The following is a 13,326-nucleotide window of genomic DNA, read 5'->3' as shown; positions in this document are numbered from 1 at the left end:
CAATCAAAAGATCACCTAACATGTGCTAGGCCAAGTCCACGCCTATTAATTCGTAGATCGCGGGTTCGAGTCCCGTCTGATTGAGTTACCTCCATCCGGGGCATGAGTGTTCTTGATTTTGCAGTTGACAATTGTTGGGATCATCGATGCGAAGGCCATTGCGAGCTATTTTCGGTGCGTGTGAAAATTAATGAAATATAATCATGGGCTTCGTGCATAAATACGATAAGAACTTTCTTACATTATTAAACTCCTTAAACTTTGTGTATTCAATCTTCTTTCGTCGGCTTTTTTGGTCGCAAATGTTTCTCTCCATCGCATCCCCTAGCATGTCTTCTAACCTCGTGCTCTTGGCGACTCACAGTTGAGACTTTTAACGGCCTCTCTCCCTCGAGTTCTAAGCGCTCGTCTCCCCCTTTAACAATCCGTTTATTGCCGCTTCAACTGCACTCCGTGAGCAGCACGGGCCCCGTTCCTCCTCTTCTTTTTCATCCACCCAAGTGCCCGCTCCCCGGGTGCCGCAGTAACGATTCCCGTGGGCTCATATACGCAGCATCCCAGCAAACATTTTACTTCTCCTCGTTCTGCGCTCAGATTAGCCCACTCTTCACGGCTGCGATTACACTTTTACTGCATCCCAAGACAACGACGCCCCGGTTCGAAAATAAAAACAAGGTCATATTCTGAGGTAATATAAATGGAGCAGTAGGGCCCCGGCATGAGTCATTACAAGTTGCGCGAGAGGGATTAATTGCGGTGGGGTACAAACTTTGGTTTTTCGGGATGACGATTTAAAAAAAATTGGTTTTTTTTTTGTAAGAGCACTTATTCTTGTGTGGCATTATTATTTTTAGTAAAAATTTCTTCCGCTCCGAAACTCTCAGGTTATTTTTTTTCTTCTTTTTATGCCTTAATGTAAGAGCGCATAAACCTGACGCTGATAATACTTGAGCTGAGATGAGGTTATATATTGTTAAATTAATGGTTCAGAATGCTATCTGTTTAGCTCTGTTTTTTGTTTTAATTATAATTTTGACCGCTTTTCAGAAAAAATCTATGATTCGGCTAGTTTGCGGAATAATCTTTTTACTCAAATCCTACTACCTCGAACTCCTATTTGGGGGCATATTTCTTAGGGGGAAATTTATATTATGCATTCCTAAACTAGAAGTCTCAGGCATAACCTTGTCTGTCTGCTCATAAATGTGATCTACATCTTAGCATTTTTCTGAGTTGAAAGTCCTAGAAAGGAAATAGAAAATGTGTCGATTTTAAATCGATAAAAATTGTAATGATTATTTTCCTTTTATGTGATTCTGTATTTCAAGGTTGGCGATTACCATACAGTCTTTGACTAGACATAATGTTGGTACTATTCATTTGTAAGACCCTAAGGGACCGACAAAGTGTGTCGCCCTATATTCAATCGATGGTGATCCTCGCATGATATCCCTTGTCTCTTCTGATCCATGTCCATCTCCATATTCACGTCCAGATGCGTCCCAGAGGTAAACCCTTTATCATCTCGAAGCATGTTCGCCTTGCGATCCTGGGATGAGAACGACAGCCAGCCGCTGTTACCTCGTTACGGATCTTCAGGGTCCCATTCATCATGAGTTGGGATTGTGAAAAATAACCGAAAAGTGTTAGCAACGTGCCTAGTACCAATAGAATTTTATTGCAGATAATGTATCTACTTTAATGTGAAAAAAGCCACGATTAACGATAGCTTTGAATACTTATAATGAGCCTTCCGAAGTTTTATGAGCCATAAAAAATCTTAAGGCATTGAAGGAAGATTATAAGATGGGTACTCAGCGTTATCAAATATGTAATTTTTTATTTCACTTTATCTCTTGGATTACCATTATAACTACTAAATATTTTTCCCTCCTGCACAGAGATGAGGAACAAAAATTGTAATGTCCACACTTTTTAATTCAAAACTCAACAATCGACCATGGTTTCAACACATCGTGTCATTTTCAAGGAAAATATTTTACCATTTGTGTTTTTCATCATGGATGTAGCAAACTTCCACAAATCAAGCCTGAAACGATTTTATACGTGCTGCACACAGATAATGAGTTACAAATATCGCCTCAAGTTTGACTCTTCATACTATCGGTAATTTTCATGTGTTGAACATATTTTCACCGAATGATATTTTTTTAAAGGCAATGCTATTTCTTGAACTCCATCTACATTTAAAATACTTCAACAGAGTAGAGTCGTATAATTTTGGCTTGCACGCGAAGGCGCATTCAATTGTTAAGACGTTTTGATGATGTTCGGTGGGATTTTAGTAATTTCTCAAGTCTCGAAGATAGCCCGCGGAATGTTGTACTCACACGCGTGGAAGAACCCTCAGTCCAGATAGGCTCGTTAAAAAAATTCCCCCATTGCCCGAGTGCTCCACTTTTGTCGGCAAGTATGGACCTTGTATCGCGCTTTCCTGTGTCTTGTACTTCCCATGTTGTACTCTGAGCGCCCGTAGATGAGAACGACCGCAGTCCGCATGTAGCCTCTCCTTCCTGTAGGGAAACTGCTTGTTCCACGAGGCGTACATGCTTCCGTGATCTTGCAATGGAATGCATGCTTCTTCCTTCGCCTCAATTTTTATTGTCTTTATTTCACTATTAGGGTGTTGTGAAACCCCATGACTAGGAATCGGTTGTAATGACATCGCGAAAATTTGTGAATTCTCAGAACTCTTTAGCATGATGAAATATACAGCTCGTAACCAGTACGCAGTAAAAGGCTACCCCTTGCTTCATTAAATTAGTCTTGTATTTAAATGATTCTTAACCGATTGGAAAAAAACGTAGCCATGTCACTGTAAAAAATAACACTGCTGGATGACTTCGCCTATTGATAACTTTGCCACCGTTGGCACTTATAGGAATCCTAAAAATTATCGAGTGTTTTAATACCTTCCAGTGTTTTGGAATTTTGCCCATGTATTTGGTTAGATAATAAGTACAGAAATCATGTTTCGTGCAGTTGCACCATCTAAAACACATTATTCTGGGGACTAGTGTGCTATGTGATTTGTTAATATCCAATCACAAATATGAAGGTTCTATTATTGATGTCTTCTTCACCTTTTTGAAAGCAAATTTTCCTTTTGAAACCGAGTTATACGGGAGGGAACTTTATATCTTTTCCGTTCTAGTTAAGTGAACTTAAAAAAGTCATGGAAGTTCATTTAACTCCCTCTACATCTAAAACACTTAGCATTGGTAAAATTATAAAATCTTTGCCTGCCCGGCAAGGTGTGTTTATTTGTTAAGAAGTCAGGATGCTTGGTGGAATATTAGGAATTTCGTAAGTCACAGAGATCGTTCACAGAATTTTGGGCCATCACGCGTGGAAGACCGCAACCCATGATCAAACTTCTCTTTCGTCTTTACTATAATGACCGCCGTTCCTTTAATTTATTTGAAGAGAGAGGGTAGGATTTTTTTTCGAATTTTACCTTCCGAGTCTATTCAAAATCCTCAGTCACGTATTATGATCCGTGCATGTTTGAGAATGTGATCAGTTCAGTGCAGTGGGGAGGTGCACCCCGCAGTCGGCGTTTTCTTTCATTCTTCGCATCCTCGCTCAACAATGGCGATGTTCCACTCGCCTCGACTTGAGAAGTGGAGTAGGTGTGAATTGGCTGCCGGCCGCGAAGGTCGTCCGTCCCTGGGAAGGGCTCATCCTCTCGGACGGAGAGCGCCCTTCCTCCTCGCCGATGACTGACCCACTTGCGCCGCACGTGTCGCTGATGTGCGCCCGTCATTCAGGGCAATCCATCAACGAAAGTGGGCAGGATAAAGGCGGACGATCAAGGGCCCGATCACAGGGGACCACGCCTACCCCGACAACCGTGGACACTCCCTCGGACCGGCCCTTTTCGATTATCCCGACGCGACGCCGTGATAGAAATTGCGCGTTTGGAGACACATCTACCTCGGTGACGATGTGGGGATGACCTGCGAAGTTACTGGCCACCCAGCTCATTGCGAATAATTTTTTCGCGCTCGTAAAATGTGCAGGGAATACCCTTGACGTCGTTTTAATGCAGCGAGCAAATATTTTGGGGATAAAATTGTTCTTACATAAAAATGGAATAACGTTTCCATGTGTCAAAATAAAAAGGTAGATTTTTAAATCTATTTTTCCTCCTTAAGAAAGTAATTTGTTTTCTTTACTATGTAATTATATCTATTTGTATGCGGAATGTAACTATTTCGCAAATACAAGCCAATATCAAATATGGAATTGCAAAAATCTTTCAGGATTAGAGCAGTTCACATTTACTAATTTTAATCTTTAAGTCTTTCAAACATATTTATCATCAACTTTTTGCCTGTAATTATCGCCAGGGTTGGATTTGCTGTGTGAGGCTGAAGTTTGATTTTAAATAGTAGTTTCTTCAAAATATAGTGTAGAAATCCCGATGTTTTGAGCGACGGTCTAAAATTGCATGCATGGAATTCATTCCAATTCAACGGAAGCCTATTAAGTTCATAGCAACATTAAGAAAATGACCTGAAACTTAAACGAAAACGAAATTAACTATGCACATCAACAGAGCGTCCTTAAAAGGCATATCTCCGGGCGACACTTAAGGAGTATATTTTAAATATAAACCACGATGTTTATCTACAAAATAAGTTTGTTCAACTGTGGGAGCACGATCAGAAATTTTAACGAAAACGATATTCACTTTGCATTTCGATAGAAAGTCCTTAAAGTCATATTTCAGGGTGACGATGAGGGTGTAAATACGGCCATTTTTCACGATCGCAAGGCTGTCATGCCATCGCCTCATCTTCCGCTCAGACCACCCCCTCCCCCTATCCCCCTCTCCTCCGTAAGTACACCCCAACCCCTCCTACCACTCGACCAACGTCGCGAGCAGTGTATATGGGTCAGGGTGAATTCTTCGGCAACTCCGCCAGTGATGAGGAGATGCGCTGAGAACATTGTCTCTCTCTCCGTGTTAACAGGCGGGCGCTACAACCGACCACCCCGTGGGAGCTGACTCTCCACAGATACATCTCTCTTTCCTGAGGGAGTGTGCCCACGCTATGAAATGTATTTCAATGTTTTCATTTCCTTTTCGGTGGTGCAAATGAATTTATTTACTCGCCTCAGACTCTTTTTTTACGTGTGACCGTACGTCGGAAATATTTATGCTTTGCTGCTGAGCCTTACGCCATTTTTCTTGAATTCCAGTCAATAGTAACTGACATTATTCTGTAATTTTTGCTGTTTTATCAATTGAAAATAATCGAATTCCTTGTCAATAGGTAAATTTAATATTTTTCTCCGAGAAAGGGTTCGGGAAATGAAAACCTTCAGGATTAATCAATTATCCTTAGAAATTTGAACTATTAAATGCGGGAATTTACCAAAAAAATTGTTTTGTTATTTAAAGTTCGTAACATAATTTAAAAATGAAGTACTTAATATATGGCCAAGTTTTCAACCGATTGGCTTAAATAATTGCTGATGTCCCATCTGATTTTTATCTCGTAGATATGAGACAAGTTCTTGCCCAAGAAAGTTAATATGCAGAAAACGTCGTACGAGCGGAAAGATCGAACAGAAATATTGGTCATCAGGGGTGAAAATTATTTGTTATTCCAAATATATGACGTTGTTATATTAGTTTTTCCAATTAAAATATGATAGTTATCTTTTCATAACAAGATTTCCGTCATTACTCAAAAGAAATGCGTATGTCTTTTGAGTGGCTCGGGAAGCATGAAAAGCTCTCCCTGCTTATTCTCACGTTTTCCGCGACAGTAACGCGAGGCCGCACTGTTCCGTTGTTATCGCCTAAGCTCGCCCTCCCGCGGCCGTGAGAGAAAAACCCGTGGGCCGTGCAGACGATTATCCGGAGTGCCTTATTCCTTGGGCTGTCGATCGATCGAAGGTCCCGTGGTTATCTACGCACCGCTCTCAGTACCCGACCCCCCTTTCACCCCCGCCCGCGAGAGATAGAGGGTCCTCATGCGTCATCGTATCGCGTCGGCAGAAATGGTTATCCTTGGCGCGCAAGGCCCTCCCTGATCACCCCTGACCACACTCAATTGACGCTCGTAGGCGAGTTGGAAGAAGCCCTCGCAATGCCTGCGTCCGTAAGAGGGGTCCGGGGCTTCGCATCGCATCTCCTCCTCTGTCGTTTGCTCATCCCACCTGATTGGTTGGTTCTGGCACTCTCCACGGCTCAACCAAACAAAGCCAAACAATTTTTTTTCAACAATGCCACTGCTTCCCGACGGTAAAGATAAACGTTGCATTTCGACAAGAGCTCTTTCGAGTCACAGGATATAAGAAATGCATTATTCACGTGCATTTTTTAAGGAGTTACTTCTCCAAAACAACGTTTCATTTAGGTTTCATAATATATGGTTGGCGTTAACAGAAGGAAGATACAGCAACAAATTTGCCTTGAAAGTAACTGTGAAAAAATACTTGAGAAGAAAGTTTTCATGGAATCACGTTTTTTAAAAGAAAACATCGTTTACTCCGGTTTTTGTAGTCTCCAAATTTTAACTGGACATCATAAAGCCAGACCATAAAGTTATAAAGAAGTGTGCTGATTGTTTTTTTCCGGTGCAATAAACGGCGCAATTCATTTTTCTCAGACTACGGCAGCCGGTGGATTATGCTAAAAATTACTTATTTCTCTGAGAATCGGAAAATTGTTGTATGATATAAGTATTCACGCAATTAGGGAATGTGATTCATCCTCAACCGCGAACCAAACTTCAAGACTGATAAGGAAAACAGGTTAAATAAACTTATCGATGATCTGAATATACATTTCATGGTCTTTTTCGATTATATGTGCGTGTAAAATAGTTCAAAATAATAATAATAATAATAATAATAAAGATATTTATTTCACTGCCCCAAATATATTACAAAATATGGATACATTAACAGTGAAATTAGACACCCCTTAAGATGAGTCTTGATTAGGGGTTGCCATCACAACAAATAAGGCAATGCTCGGCAGTACATTTTATAATAACTTTTAAACAAAAGTGGCTCTTCTATGAGTCCTTCATAGAAACATTTGTCCATGTGCATGTATACAATCTTGAAAACATACAAAATACGATTAGAATACAGTAATAGGAAAATTAACATGAAATGAAATTATAATAAATTTTGTAACAAAAAAAAATTTAGCAATTAAACGAACAGATTAAGAAATCCTTTTTCATTTTACAGTTATCCTGAACCTTCTTATTGTCCAGCCGGAACTTTTCAGTATTCATCACTTCGGATACGTCCGTCATTTTTCGGTACCTTTAAATACACCAACGGATGAAGTTCGCCATGAAAAAGTATTTGACTTAGCCGGGATTCGAACCCGGATCTCATGGACTTGTGACGTCAACATCTCGTTCGGTAAAACCTATCCCGAAGTTCGCTCTGAGAAAATGCTTTGGTGGTGGAACTGGTTAACACGCCTGACCGGCAATTGGGAGATCCGGGTTCGAATCCCGGCTAAGTAAAATATTTTTTAATGGCGAACTTCATCCGTTGGTGTATTTAACTTTGCACCCGTGCGCGTGACTGCGTAGAAAGTCACTTGCTCCTTCAGTGCTTTTAGATACCTTTCTTAATCATCACCAGCGATCTTGCTTCACATCATGTGCATATCATTTTATATTCTGACTCTCCTTCTTACAATGCAGTTCAGTCTTCTTCTCGAGTTCTCCACTCCTCTCATCGATTTCTTCATTCCTCATTTTCCTTCATTCACTATTAATTCCCTTCCTGCTCCATCACTTGTGATCCTGTTTGGCGACGCATTGTCTCCCGTTCGTACGTTTCCGCAGTTCAGCATTCTCGTCAGCTCTTCCTCCTTCCCGGCCATAATTCCCCAATCATCAACGCTCACGATAGACTCGGTGATGTGACCCAGTTCCTGACCCTGCTTCCGGATTCGACAGCCGACCCTATCCCTGTCAACGTTGGTCCGCGGGAAGACAAGGGGCTTCCCCCAAAGGCATTGTAATCCCCCCTGACTCTCAGAGACCAGGGGGGGAGGGAGCACAGGAATCACTCCTGGATATCCGTGACACAATTCTCCCGCCGCGCGCGGGAGCATCAAACTTTTATAATCGGCAGGCTATGCCCGCCAGGAGGCGTGAGCGTGCCTATGCGGACGTCACTTCCGGATTCAACCGTCACTCCCGTTGCACTGTTACCACCCCACTCCCCCTAACCTTCCGCCGTACCCTCCCGGAGGACACCAGGAACATCCTGATTGGTCCGTTGCCTCCGGGTTCAATCCCGTCCTCCGGGGAATCCGGGGTTCCGGTAGGTTAGTGTGCGTGAGTGAGTGAAGTGTAACCGAGTCTGCTCGTAGGCTTCCGGGATGAGCATTCCTCATTAACAATTACGTGTAGCACTGCGTTGCGGATCGTATAGGGATCGAGATTACAGTGCGCGTTACATTGTGATGCGTTGTTGACGGGAAAAATGGATGTGACACGGGTCTCATTTGCTATACTCACTATTTTTTTCTTGTCGGTCGTTGTTTTGATTTCATGACGGCTCCCAAATCCCGAGTCTCGTCATGAAATTGTCCATGCTCGAAAAAGCTCTGTCTTCCCGCAGGATTTTATGGTGCTAACCAATAACTACCTATTTATTTTCCCATGTTTTTTGAGATAATATGTGTTTTTCCGCAATTCCATTGTGTTTTATCGTATGAATTTATTCAGCGTGAAAGCCAATATCTATTGCATTGGCCTTAGTTAAAAACTCTCTCTGCCTGCAGGATTTCAAAGTGCTAAACAATTTCAAACAGTACTCTACTGTAATTCGGTAATTTTTATTTAATTCTTTTAGTTTCTAAGCTAGTTTTCCACTCTTGGCCGATATATTTTCCGTCGAATGTTTTTGTACTCTAATCAGTTTTTTATCGCTTTATTGTCTTTTCACTACTAAAACTATTGACGATTCTTCAGTGTTTATGGGTACATACTATGTTACTAGTTGAGTGGCATAATTTCTCATCAATCAATCGTTGTGGAGTTTAATCAACCACATTACAGTTAGGAGTATTGAGTGGACCTTCGTCTTTTTGTGCCTGTAATAGTCTTTAATAGGCATTTGCGCAGTTAATCAATCTATGGAACATTCGCATTTATATCCTTATCATCATTAATTAAGATAAAGAATATTTCCTTACCTCAATATCCTTTCGTGGAGCGCTTAATTTTCCCTCTATGGTTTGCTCTGGTTTTTTGAATCCCTCAAATTTTATATCATTTGTTGATATATGTATTCCAAGAGTCAACTCATGAATGAAGTAGATTTATGCCTTTGAAGTTTAACGTAAAACATAAGTTAATTAGATATTTTTATGAGCCTTTAAGCTTCATAAAATACCGATATTCGTTCCATTAAGCATATCTTTTTTTTACTGCGGAAGGATAAAAAACCGCTTAACTCTCATTCACACTCCCGGATAACATCGATTTTTTAAATCGATGTTCAAGACTTGATGTTTTTTTCGGCCGCCTAAGCTGCATTAATGAAATTTCGCGTGGATGTTTACGCTCCGTACTGTTTCCATTCCTTAGCGCTGTGCAATATGGGCGGTGCCCCCCTCCACCACAGTGTGCCAAGCTCGGAACGTGAGGAATAAATTTTCCGCTTTCACTAGGCTGCAGTACCTCACGCTCCAAAGCCATTACACGCGATGTCAAGGGGAATGGCTGCGGTCAATGTTAACGCCGTCTCTCTATGCCACTGCCTCGTGACGTAATCTCAAAAGTAGGAAAGAGAAGCATGTGCAAGTCGCATGTGCAAGAGGGGGAGTGATATCCGCGGGGGTTTTTCTCCGAATCATTTTTATGACGCATCGCGCTGAGCGGAGGTATTATATCACCGTGGACGGATATGCTCCTTTGAGCTTTGGATTTTCCGAAATGAAGTTTCCCAAGTCGCCAACACGTCTAGGAGTCGGACTTATTAATGAAAATAAGATTTCCACTGAGATCAACCAATGGGTAATCGAAGGTAACAAGGCATATTTTGTAAACGTAACATTCCTCGAATCATCTTCACTATTAAAGAATACGTAGTTGATTATCTATTAAACTTTTATCACCCCAGTTGTAACTTATGGAGCTTAGGAACTTATGAGATATGGACATTATGATGTCAGATTGAAGAAACCCACGAAAAATTTGAAAGAGAGATCATAAGGAGATTCTACGACCAATTATAGAAGGAGAGAGATGGAGAATTAGAATGAACATGGAGATAAATACTAGAAGGGAAGGATATATTTTGATTTGCCAACTGACTTCGGTTGGCACGGTTTCCTATTTCTCCTCGACACAGGACTTAGTATAGATTTATCAAGGGATTTAGGGGTTCATATACAATTTATACCAATCTAAGGGAAATACGTATTTATGAACGTAAATGTTGATCTCTATGGATTATTTCAATCCTTTAAATCTATGTAAACGCCTTAGCTACATAAGGATGCTGCAATACAATAATAGAAGCTCTGAAACTGATTGTGCTCGTTCTTGCTATTAAATCATGGACTCTCTGCTTGTGTTGTTATTGAATATTTATTTTCCTATTCAAGTGAATAGGCCTTTTCGGTGAGACGGATTTTTTATTTGAGCATATTTTCTAACTCTCAAAGCCTCCGTCGACGTAGATGCAAGAAGAAAATTCAGCGTGGAGATTTACTCAAGCCTTCACGAAAACTGCGAAACGTGTCCGCATTATATATCTCGGGGAACGCAGACGTAACGTACTGGAACAGCTTGCTGCGCCTTTGCTCCATGACCTTCCTCGCGTGATTTCTGAGAGAGAAATTCTCCGTAGCGCATAACCAGCTATGCTCTGGAGATAAGGGCATAATCGGATATCTTTCATTCCTCCATCTACTCTTAACTTAAAAAAAATTATGCCTTAAGAATTCGCTCGGTGCTTGGTCATGCCTTTTTTGCGCTCGCTATAGAAGAGGCCTTCGCGTTCCTTTTGAAAATATTATTTCCCAGCGGAATTTCATCTAATAACCAAATGGATCCCATGAGAGGCCTGTCCTTCTCCCTTAAATTCAATCAAATCGGAGACTGTAAAGAAGTTTTCCCGTTTTTTATCGTTATGTGTGTGAGGTAAGCTACATTTAAACGTAACATATGCGAGAATTCCCTCCATAAATGTGCTGTATGGCCTTAATATTTTGTTCCTTCTCGTTTATAGTTTCACTGCGGTGAAACACTAATATTTTCATTCTAAAGCCCAAAAGTTTAAATGTATTGGCCTACTGGGTTTTTTTCCTTTTGTTTTGCCTTGAAATAATGATGATAAAGAGCAAGCTAAAAGATCGTAAACCCGTGTTAGCTGCTGTTTTTAATGTACTTTTTCCGTTAAAAAGTTACCCTAGCTATTTTTGCTGCATTTTTGCGTAATTTATCTAAGTTTGATCATTGTCAAAACTTCTTGTTTACGTTACAGTTCCATTTTCCTTGTCGTTCATTCTGAATTTGTTACAAATACCCATAAAAATATTTAACATCATCGCATACATCTGCTAAATACAGCTCTCTATCCAGTAAAGAAAGCGGTGAAAATTCCGATTTTACCTTGGAGGTACGATTAGAAATGCAGCAGATCAAGTTTTCTTACAATCTAAACTCAATTTTAAACCAGCGTGATAAAGTCTCTCGGCATAATTTACTCTAAAACTTCCGGAACAAAGAGCTGCCGGCTCAAGAAAAACACACGGTAGCGTTCCGCGAAAATCTCCAATCTCTTCGCCGCACCCCGCGGTAAACAGATAATCCCTTCCTCGATAACTGATGGAAGGATGACTCCGCTCTATTTCCGAACGCGTTTTCCTTCCATAAGGATTATAAACCCCAGCCGAAACCTAATTCTTGGTTGCGAGGATTCTTCCTAACACCTTCTCCTCCTCACTTAATAAGAATTCCCACTCAATCCCGAGGATTTTTCCTCCATTTTTTATGACTATTTTTTTGTTCCCACCGATGGAATTTGAACTCTTTTCGAAACACTCCGTATCATCCAACTGCTACCACCCCCTCCCCACGCCTTCAATTTATTTTTCCACCCCCACTCAATGGTCCTTGATTAAAAGTAACCGAAAACTCTTTCACGATTCATTGAACATCCTCGGTCCTGATGATAAAAAAAACGCCTTCCCCGAGAAATGTTTCCACCCCTCCAACTCCTCGCCTTGGCGCAGCTAAAAAATCTCTGGAGGTGGTTCTTTTTTGTTGTTTTATCATTTTTTCTCTCTCCGACATCTCTCTCTTCCAAATCGACTCCTGGTCTGCCTCTCGTTCTTCATTAAGTCGACGCCACGATGCCGGAGCGCCGCGGATGGCGGGAGAGGGAAACGGGAAGGGTGGAAGTGAGAGTAGAAACTGCGTGGTAGCTGTGCGATGGTGAATCGATTTGGTATCGATATTTCACGCCGTTTTATCTCATTGTGATCTTTTGCTATAATTATGAACTTTTTCGAATATTTTGGTAATGACTACATATTAATGAGTGCCAAAAAAGGATGTTTTCACTATCCCTGATACGTACCCATACGCATTGTAAGCTGAAAACCGGCGATTGATTTTTTAATTGTATTGCATTATTTTCTTCGTATTTTTTTATAATTAGTAATTCTTTCGTATTTCTTCTTCTCTTTAAATATTTTTGTAAGGACAATTTAAAAATATCTCATAGGCCTGCGTTCATGAAATAAATTATTTAACGGATAGAATCACGAATAATTTTATCGCTCTCGTCTAAAGGTGGAAATAACAGATATTTTACATATTTTGGCGAGATAAAATACCTCATGGTGCAAAATCTAATTTTTTTCCTTTTGGAGCAATTTTGTGCTGTTCATTTTAAAATAACATTTTCATTTTTTTCTTATTTTTCGAATTCCTTAGTCAAATATTTGGTGGAACGCGCGATAAATTACTTTAGTCCCTCAGTTTTTTTATCATTATATTTGTAGATATATACAGGCACCTCACAAACTCCTCTGGTGACGCCTTTTTTTTCTCACCGCACCCTGAAGGTATTTTTCGACTAAATCCAGCCACGGAGAAAACCCGGACTGGTTATATTTTTTATTCCTGCCCGCTTCAACCCCTCTTCCAGGCAAGGAAACTTCCACAGTCCTTCCCCCCTCTCCCTGCAGGGCTCATATAAATATATATAAAAAAAGAAATAAAACCATAGCCACCCCCACGCCTCATCTTATCTGCTCACCCACCCTCTTCTCTTCCAGCATTGGGCTGGTCC

The 13,326-nt window shown here is 40.7% G+C and overlaps 1 protein-coding gene across 2 annotated transcripts in view; it reads left to right on the top strand.

Moving 5' to 3' along the window:
- Window positions 1-13,326, top strand: part of LOC124161219 (PR domain zinc finger protein 1) — a 278,646-nt gene that overhangs the window by 105,406 nt on the left and 159,914 nt on the right. The window lies entirely within an intron of this gene.

Source organism: Ischnura elegans, chromosome 6 (assembly GCF_921293095.1).
Source record: "Ischnura elegans chromosome 6, ioIscEleg1.1, whole genome shotgun sequence".
Taxonomy (NCBI): domain Eukaryota; kingdom Metazoa; phylum Arthropoda; class Insecta; order Odonata; family Coenagrionidae; genus Ischnura; species Ischnura elegans.
The sequence above is the reverse complement of the archived record's forward strand: the minus strand, read 5'-3'. Positions and strand labels throughout refer to the sequence as shown.